General features: G+C 41.0%; 1 long non-coding RNA gene across 1 annotated transcript; it reads right to left on the bottom strand.

The window, feature by feature from the left end:
* Window positions 1-2,345: 2,345 nt before the first annotated feature.
* On the bottom strand, window positions 2,346-7,277 carry LOC143927984 (uncharacterized). The gene is made up of 2 exons (XR_013262364.1): window positions 6,729-7,277; window positions 2,346-2,526 (listed from the first exon to the last, which is right to left on the bottom strand). It is a non-coding gene; the product is annotated as an uncharacterized LOC143927984 (long non-coding RNA).
* Window positions 7,278-7,613: the final 336 nt, after the last annotated feature.

Genomic DNA, 7,613 nt, shown 5'->3' with positions numbered 1-7,613 from the left:
CATCCCATGTTAAGGGCATGTGGCCTGGTATGGTTCAGTAGGGCGGCTTCACTTTCACTACCACTTTCCTGGCCTGCAAGGCTGCATGTTCAAATAAGGGTCTGGTATGGATTTTGGGGGGCCTCTTGCCATTGTTTTTGGGTGTGCATCCCCCCAAAATCCATAGCAGACCAAAAGGGTCTGGTAAGAATTGGGGGTTGGGGGACACCCATGTGTTTTTACATTTTTACTGTCTGCTCTTTTGTTTACATGTTGCTGTCAATGGGGAATCCCTGACTGACTACAGATGAGTCAGTGGTTGTTACGGATGCGGGGGGTGACATCTCCTTAACAACCAGCTAGTAATTTAAAGCATTTGTTAAACAGTGCATGGCTAGACCAAGACTAAAGCAGCCCATAGATTATGCAATTTTATTTCCTTCCACTGCGGGTGGAATGAAAGAAAATTGCTCAATTCCACCATCAATACAGTGTTGATGGGGGAATCCCTCCTCCAGTGCTGTTGTATTCTACTGGCGGGGAGCGCAGTCAGCCTTCCCGGACGGCAGAGCACAATGGTCACTGCTGCTGGCAGTGATCGCATGGAAAAAAATCTGACAGGCTGGTTGAGCGTACTCTGAATGACAATTACTCAGTCATGCAACACTGTATCCAAATTAATCTCATATATTTTTTTAAGACACATAGAGCTTTCTTTTGTTGTTATTTAATCACCAAAAAGACTGAAAATTTTCTGTTATAAAACTTTGCAAATAAATCATATGTATTATAAATTCAAGGCAAGATGGATTCTGCTACATTTCCTTGGTGAAAAAAATGCAAATATGTGTGTATTATTTAGTATGTGTGAAAGATAGGGATGGCCGAACGGTTCGCCTGGCGGTCGTTTTGCGGCGAATTTCAGCTGTTCGCCGTCCGCCTTATCGGCGGACTATTGCCGCCGTTCGCCCGGCGGACTTCCGTGTTTACTGTGTAAAAGAACTTTGACCTATGATGACACATCCATCATGGGGTACAGGACAGCCAATTGAGACATTACAGCACATGGACACTTGGACATTCCCCCTAACTTATAAATAGACCCGATCCGGCGGCCATTTTACATTCTTTCTTCTGTCACTATAGGGAGAGGTTGCTGTGTGGAGCAGGGAGAGACTGCAGTGACCCAAATTGCTAGCTATTTGGTCCACAAAAGTTCTTTTCAGGACTAGTATAGGTGTTAGGTGTAGTTCAGGATATAGGTTTGAGGCACTGCTGTGTTACTGATTTTTGCAGCAGCCTGTCTTTTGTCAGTGTAGAGAGAGGGACAGGACGCTGTGTGCTGCAGGGACAGTCAGTTTAATCATTAACTGTTACTATTAGGTCCACAAAAGTGCTATTCAAGTTATTGTTCCAGCAGCCTCTGTTTTGTCAGTTTAAATAGGGACAGGCAGGAAGCTGTGTGTGAGGCAGTGAGGGACAGTCAGTTTAATCAGTAGCTGTTACTATTAGGTCCACAAAGGTTCTTTTCAGGACTGGTATGGTAATAGGCTTGTACACGTATAATATTCTTTCTTCCAAATATAGAAAGAATATTATACTTGACTGCTGCCCTTCTGCTGCAGTAGTCCTTTATCAGTATAGGGACTGAGGTACAGTCTGCTAATCATTCACAACCTACTTGTTCCACAAAGGTCCTTATAAGGACTGGTAAGGTATAGGGTACTACAGTACATAGGGTTGAGTGAGGTACAGTCTGCTATTCCGTAAGGACTGGTATAGGTCCACAATACATAGGGTTGAGGTGCACTACTGCTGACTGCTGCCCTTCTGCTGCAGTAGTCCTTTATCAGTATAGGGACTGAGGTACAGTCGGCTAATCATTCACAACCTACTTGTTCCACAAAGGTCCTTATAAGGACTGGTAAGGTATAGGGTACTACAGTACATAGGGTTGAGTGAGGTACAGTCTGCTATTCCTTAAGGACTGGTATAGGTCCACAATACATAGGGTTGAGGTGCACTACTGCTGACTGCTGCCCCTCTGCTGCAGTAGTCCTTTATCAGTATAGGGACTGAGGTACAGTCTGCTAATCATTCACAACCTACTTGTTCCACAAAGGTCCTTATAAGGACTGGTAAGGTATAGGGTACTACAGTACATAGGGTTGAGTGAGGTACAGTCTGCTATTCCGTAAGGACTGGTATAGGTCCACAATACATATGGTTGAAATAATTTTGATGGTTCAACCTCAAGCAACACCTAACAAAGATGGCACCTCATCCCTGAAAGTTTGAAACATGAATCAAAGGACAGGAAGGGAAATTAGGGATTTTTGCGGTGCTAGTTAACAAAATACAATTAATTGAAGTACAAAGTTAGTAGTACAAAAATTTATTAAGTTTGAGCTTAAAATCAGTAGCAATATATGCTTAAAAGATTCAGAATAATGCAATACAGTGGTTGTTCTCGTCAAGCACACATAGTCCCGACATGTTTCGCATTAGATTGCTTCTTCAGGGGATGTGTGAAAGTTTGAACAAGATCTAAACCGAAAATACAAAGTACAAAATAGTAATGAAGTATGTCACAACATTCGTAAATGCAGAAATAGAGGGGAAGGGGAAAGGGGGAGGGGAAACAACAGACACACACACATCAAACCCACCTTTAACCACTACGTTGGTGGTAAAGTAGTGGGATTGTCCACCTCGGGGGTTAGCCACAGCAGTGCTGAATCGCAGGGGGCTAAAAAGCCAACCCAAGAAAACTGATAAAAAAAGGAATATATAGTAAGACCAAATTTGAAATTTTGGGATGATTTAAAGATCTTTGAGTACCTAGCTTAATTTCAAGGTTGCTAAAATAAAACAACCTTTTGGGGGTGAAGGACCCTCTAAAGTATAAAAATTGAGAAAAAATAGTACAAGGATGTATTTTAGTTTCAAATGTATTACTTACGTAGGTTGGATAATTGTAAGCAGTGGGGACGCTCGCATTTTGAGAAGAAATCTTTTTGAGCAATCAGGGAGACACACCTGCATAGAAATACCAGCTGGGTGGCCAATCAAGGAAAAAACAAAACGAAGATAAGAAAAAAAAAAAAAAAAAAAAAAAAAAAAAAATTGTATCTCAAAAGGGTGGTATGTACATCATAAACTGAATGTTATACAGACACCAACCCTCAGGCATATAGATATACCCAGAGAGTTAAACATTCGCATCCCAAGGCATAGAATTCAAAGCCAGGGAGTTAATGCAAGCATATAAAAAGGGACATAGACAGTAGCCTAGGTCCAAAGGGTGGAAACACCGGCAGAGAGATACGTGAACGTTTTCAAATGAAAAAAAGACCGATCGAATAAATGTTTAAGAATATAACAATAAGCTTACCGAAAAGTACAGAGTCTGAACGATCAAGCGTCACCCTTGGCTGCAACCCGCAACGGAATGACGATATTACGAAGGCTTTTTATATGCCCCGCCATCAAGCCGGCGTCTGACGTAGTCGGCCTGATGCGGACAAAAGGAGCGCTATTGCGCATGCTCACCAATGGGACGAGACTGAATAGGCCTACAAACCCCATAATGCCTCAGGCATGTGGGCGGAGGAAAGAGGGGAACGATCGATGCCATCGTAGAAAGCGAAGGCATAAACGAACGCGGCCATCAATCTGACCGCCCAGTCAGGCGTAGAGGCAAAAAACGATGGAAAAGAGGGTCGGAACAGAATGGCAGAAGAAATAGCCAATCCTTCCGACCAATGTAGGGGGAGCGTCGCAGCGCTGAAAAGGGGCAATGGCACACAAGGCGCCTGTGCCCCCGGGTGTCCGTGCGAACAGCACTGATGGGGAAGCCGTAGAGGTGGACCATTCGGGTGGGAAATCCTAAAAAGGGAAGAACAAAAAAATAATTCTCTAAAAGCTGCACATAACAAAACATAATAATATCGTAAACATATAGACATATACATGATGTATTTTTATACTCAAAACAAATCAATACAGACAAATTTCAAATAATACAATAGAACAATGAAAAAATAAATAAAAATAAAAATAAAAAAGAAAGGAGGGGGGGGGGGGGGAAGGGAGGGAGGGGGAGGGGAGGGAGGGAAAAGGGGAAGGAGGGGAAAGGGAAATGGGAACCCAACCAGGTTCCCTCTCAGAAGAGCGGTCAGCAAGATTGAAAGGCCAGAAAAGGTTTCTATATCATAAAAAAGGTTTGAAGCTTAAGTTTTCATTGAAGCCAGGTGGAATTGTAGCCCTTAGGTTGAAAATCCATTCAGCTTCATGTTGAAGTAAGATATTATCCACACTGCCCCCTCTCACATCAAGGGGGATATGTTCAAGTGCGGAAAAGGTGATAAATTTGGGATTGAAGGCATGGAAGAGGCCAACATGTCGACTGATGGCCGTCTCCATTTTCTTCTTGATAATGGGTTTGATATGGTCCTTGATTCGAATACAAAATTGTCGCTTTGTTTTACCTACATAAAACCCGCCACAAAGGCAACGGGCCAGATATATAACGCCCTGTGTTTGGCATGTGACTCGATGTTTAATGGAGTGCCATTTGCCATTTGGCAGTTTAAGTTTGATATGTGAATTGACATAACAACAAACCTTACAATGGCCACAAGGAAAAGTGCCACTGGTTACTTTTCTAGTGTCCAACTTTGGTTGTTCAAAGTGGCTATGCACTAATTTATCTTTGAGAGAGGGAACTCTTTTAAAGGTAACTTCGGGAAAGTTTTTAATATGTTTCTTGGTAATAGGGTCAGCTAGAAGGAGTGGCCAAAACTTGTGTAAAATTTCTTTGAACTTACGATGCTGATTGGAATAGCGAGTAATAATTCTAACTGAATCATTTGTATTGGGACGTCGGGTTGAAAAAATAAGTGAAGTTCTAGTTTTAGGTTTTACACGGTTATAGGCTCGTTTCAAGCATTTATGACTGTATCCTCTTTTTCTCAATCTTTGGTAAAGGTCATCAGCTGCTATATTAAAATCTGAATTTTTGCTACAATTTCGCTTTAAACGCAAATATTGGCTATAGGGAATACTGTTAATCAAAGAAATTGGGTGAAAGCTAGTAGCGTGTAAAACCGTGTTACCGGCTGATGGTTTCCTAAATAAGAGAGAGTTGAGTCTACCTTCACTGTCCACCGAGATAGTTATGTCTAAAAAGTTAACTATTGACTGACTATGTTGCATAGTAAATTTCAAATTGAAATTGTTAATAGAAATCAATTGAAAGAAAGTTTTTAATTCTGTTTCCGTACCTGCCCAAAAGAAAAGAACATCATCGATATAACGAAACCATGAAATAATTTTATCCAAGAACGGTGACAAATCTTCTCTAGAGAAAGTTTCCTTTTCCCACCCCCCCAGGTACAGGTTTGCATACGATGGGGCACATTTAGTCCCCATCGCAACTCCCTGTACCTGGAGGTAGTGGGTGGAGTCAAAAACAAAGACATTATGCTTAAGAATATATTCAAGAAGGTCCACAACAAAAGAACTATATTGTAAGAAAGAGGAACCTCTTTCAGAAAGAAACCTGCGTACAACTTCAACTCCCTTGTCATGGGGAATTGTGTTGTAGAGGCTTTCGATATCCAGGGCAACCAACCATGAGTTGGGAGGGAGAGACAGTCCCTCAATCATTCTTAACAAATCGATGGTATCTTTAACATATGAAGATAGAGAGATGACGTGTGGACTTAGATAGCTGTCAACTAATGCGCTCGCATTTTCAGTTAAACAGGAACATCCGGAAATGATAGGACGTCCTGGGGGATTTGTTTGAGACTTATGAATTTTCGGTAGTGCGTAAAAAGTTGGAATCTTTGGATCCTTGATGTTTAGAAATTTCCATGTGTTGAGGTCAATGACCCCTTGTTGATATGCCTTAAAAATGAGATTCAAATAGATATTTCGATAATTTAGAATGACAGTTTTAGAAATAGGACGATACCAATTTCTATTGGACAGTATATTTCGACACATGGAGGTGTATTGTGCAACTTCCATGATCACCAAATTTCCGCCCTTGTCTGCGGGCTTAATAATTAAATTTGTATTTTTTTGTAAGGATTTAATAGCTGCTCTATGTTGTAACGAAAGATTGTTAGATAAAGGTGAATGAAACGACAATTTCTCAATCTCTATAGTTGTTTGCTGTATAAACGCCCAAATGTTTGGGTTTGCATTGAGTAGAGGAAATGCTCTAGATTTGCATTTAAAGGATGGAGGGGGGGGGGAGGAAACACCTGGGACTGACAGACTAGGAGTAGAAATTGCTTCCGAGTCGTCGTCATCAGTGTTTCCCTCCTCCCATAATTCCATCAAATTTTTGATGGCATAATGTTCGGTCATATTTTCATAAGACCGGACATCGTCATTACTATCAAAGTCTGGAGTAACAGGCTTATCAAAGATAACTCGATATAACAGTCTACGGGCAAAAAGATGTAAATCCTTAATAAGTTGAAATTTGGTTGTATTTGAATCAGGACAAAAGGTTAGTTCTAATTTCAAGACTTCCAATTCAGGTTCGGATAATCTCTGTGATGATAAATTTATTATTGACAACTCATTTGTAGATGAATCAAGGTTACCTTGTACATAAATGTCATTCAAATCGTCGGTGGAATCTGGTCCTTGCCTAAAAAAATAGGTGCCAATTTCAAATCTGCAGGTAAAGGAGTACCTAGAGGCGAGATAATGACATTGGTAGTGCTTACCGATGGATTCGCAGATTGCAAAGAAGTTATGGAGGAAGTTGCCTGGGCCGAAGGGGCTGTGCATTGATTTGACATTGATTGTGTGCCACGAGAGCCTAAAGAAAGAGAGTGAGAGGGGTGAAACATCGCAAGTGTACCAGCAGGTGTTGGTTTCGATGAAAATGGTGGTGCCCGACGAGAGAGCGGAGTGCCCAATTGATTCCGAAGGGACTCAGTGGAGGCGTGTTCAGAGTTCCCTTTTCTTTTTTTCGGTACTCTGTCCTCAGACAGGTCACGGTACATGGTGGACTGTGTAGAAGAAAAAGAGGAGGGTGGAGAGACATTGGGAGTGTTATCATTATTTCTATTTGTACGTGAATTGAAAGGTTTAGTGAATTTAGGTTTGGAATCTCGAGTCCATTTGTAAGCATAACCATTTGTGTGGGCCAGGCTATCCCTGGTAAATTTATTTTCTTTGATTTGAATAATTTCTAAAGTATATTTTTCAATAAGGACTTGAAGGTCCTGTTCCTTTTTCTGGAATCTCGTGGTGGAAATTCTAGATTCATGATCTTCATACCAATGGAATTAGGCTGTCCAGTATAGAAAGTTCATGATCATACTGAATACATAACAAAGACATCATGCCAAAGGAGCATGTTTGTAGATTTTCTTCCCACTTCGATTTAATGATATCATCAACTTTTTTAATATTAGGAAAGATCTGGATTCGCAGTCCAAAAGGTACAATAAGATTTTCTATGTATTTGTGAAAATATTTTTTGTGCCAAAAAACTCGAACCTTTCGTTCGAGGAGGCGTTGTAATCTGAGGAAAGCAAAATCGAGATCTTTATCTGAAATGTCGCCTGTTTTTTGTGTAAGTTGGACTTTGTCCATTAGAGCAT

This window comes from Lithobates pipiens, unplaced genomic scaffold (genome assembly GCF_037356315.1).
Source record: "Lithobates pipiens isolate NorthernLeopardFrog02 unplaced genomic scaffold, aLitPip1_a1.2 Scaffold_23, whole genome shotgun sequence".
In the NCBI taxonomy this organism is placed as follows: domain Eukaryota; kingdom Metazoa; phylum Chordata; class Amphibia; order Anura; family Ranidae; genus Lithobates; species Lithobates pipiens.
This window is presented reverse-complemented; position numbering and strand designations above follow the sequence as displayed.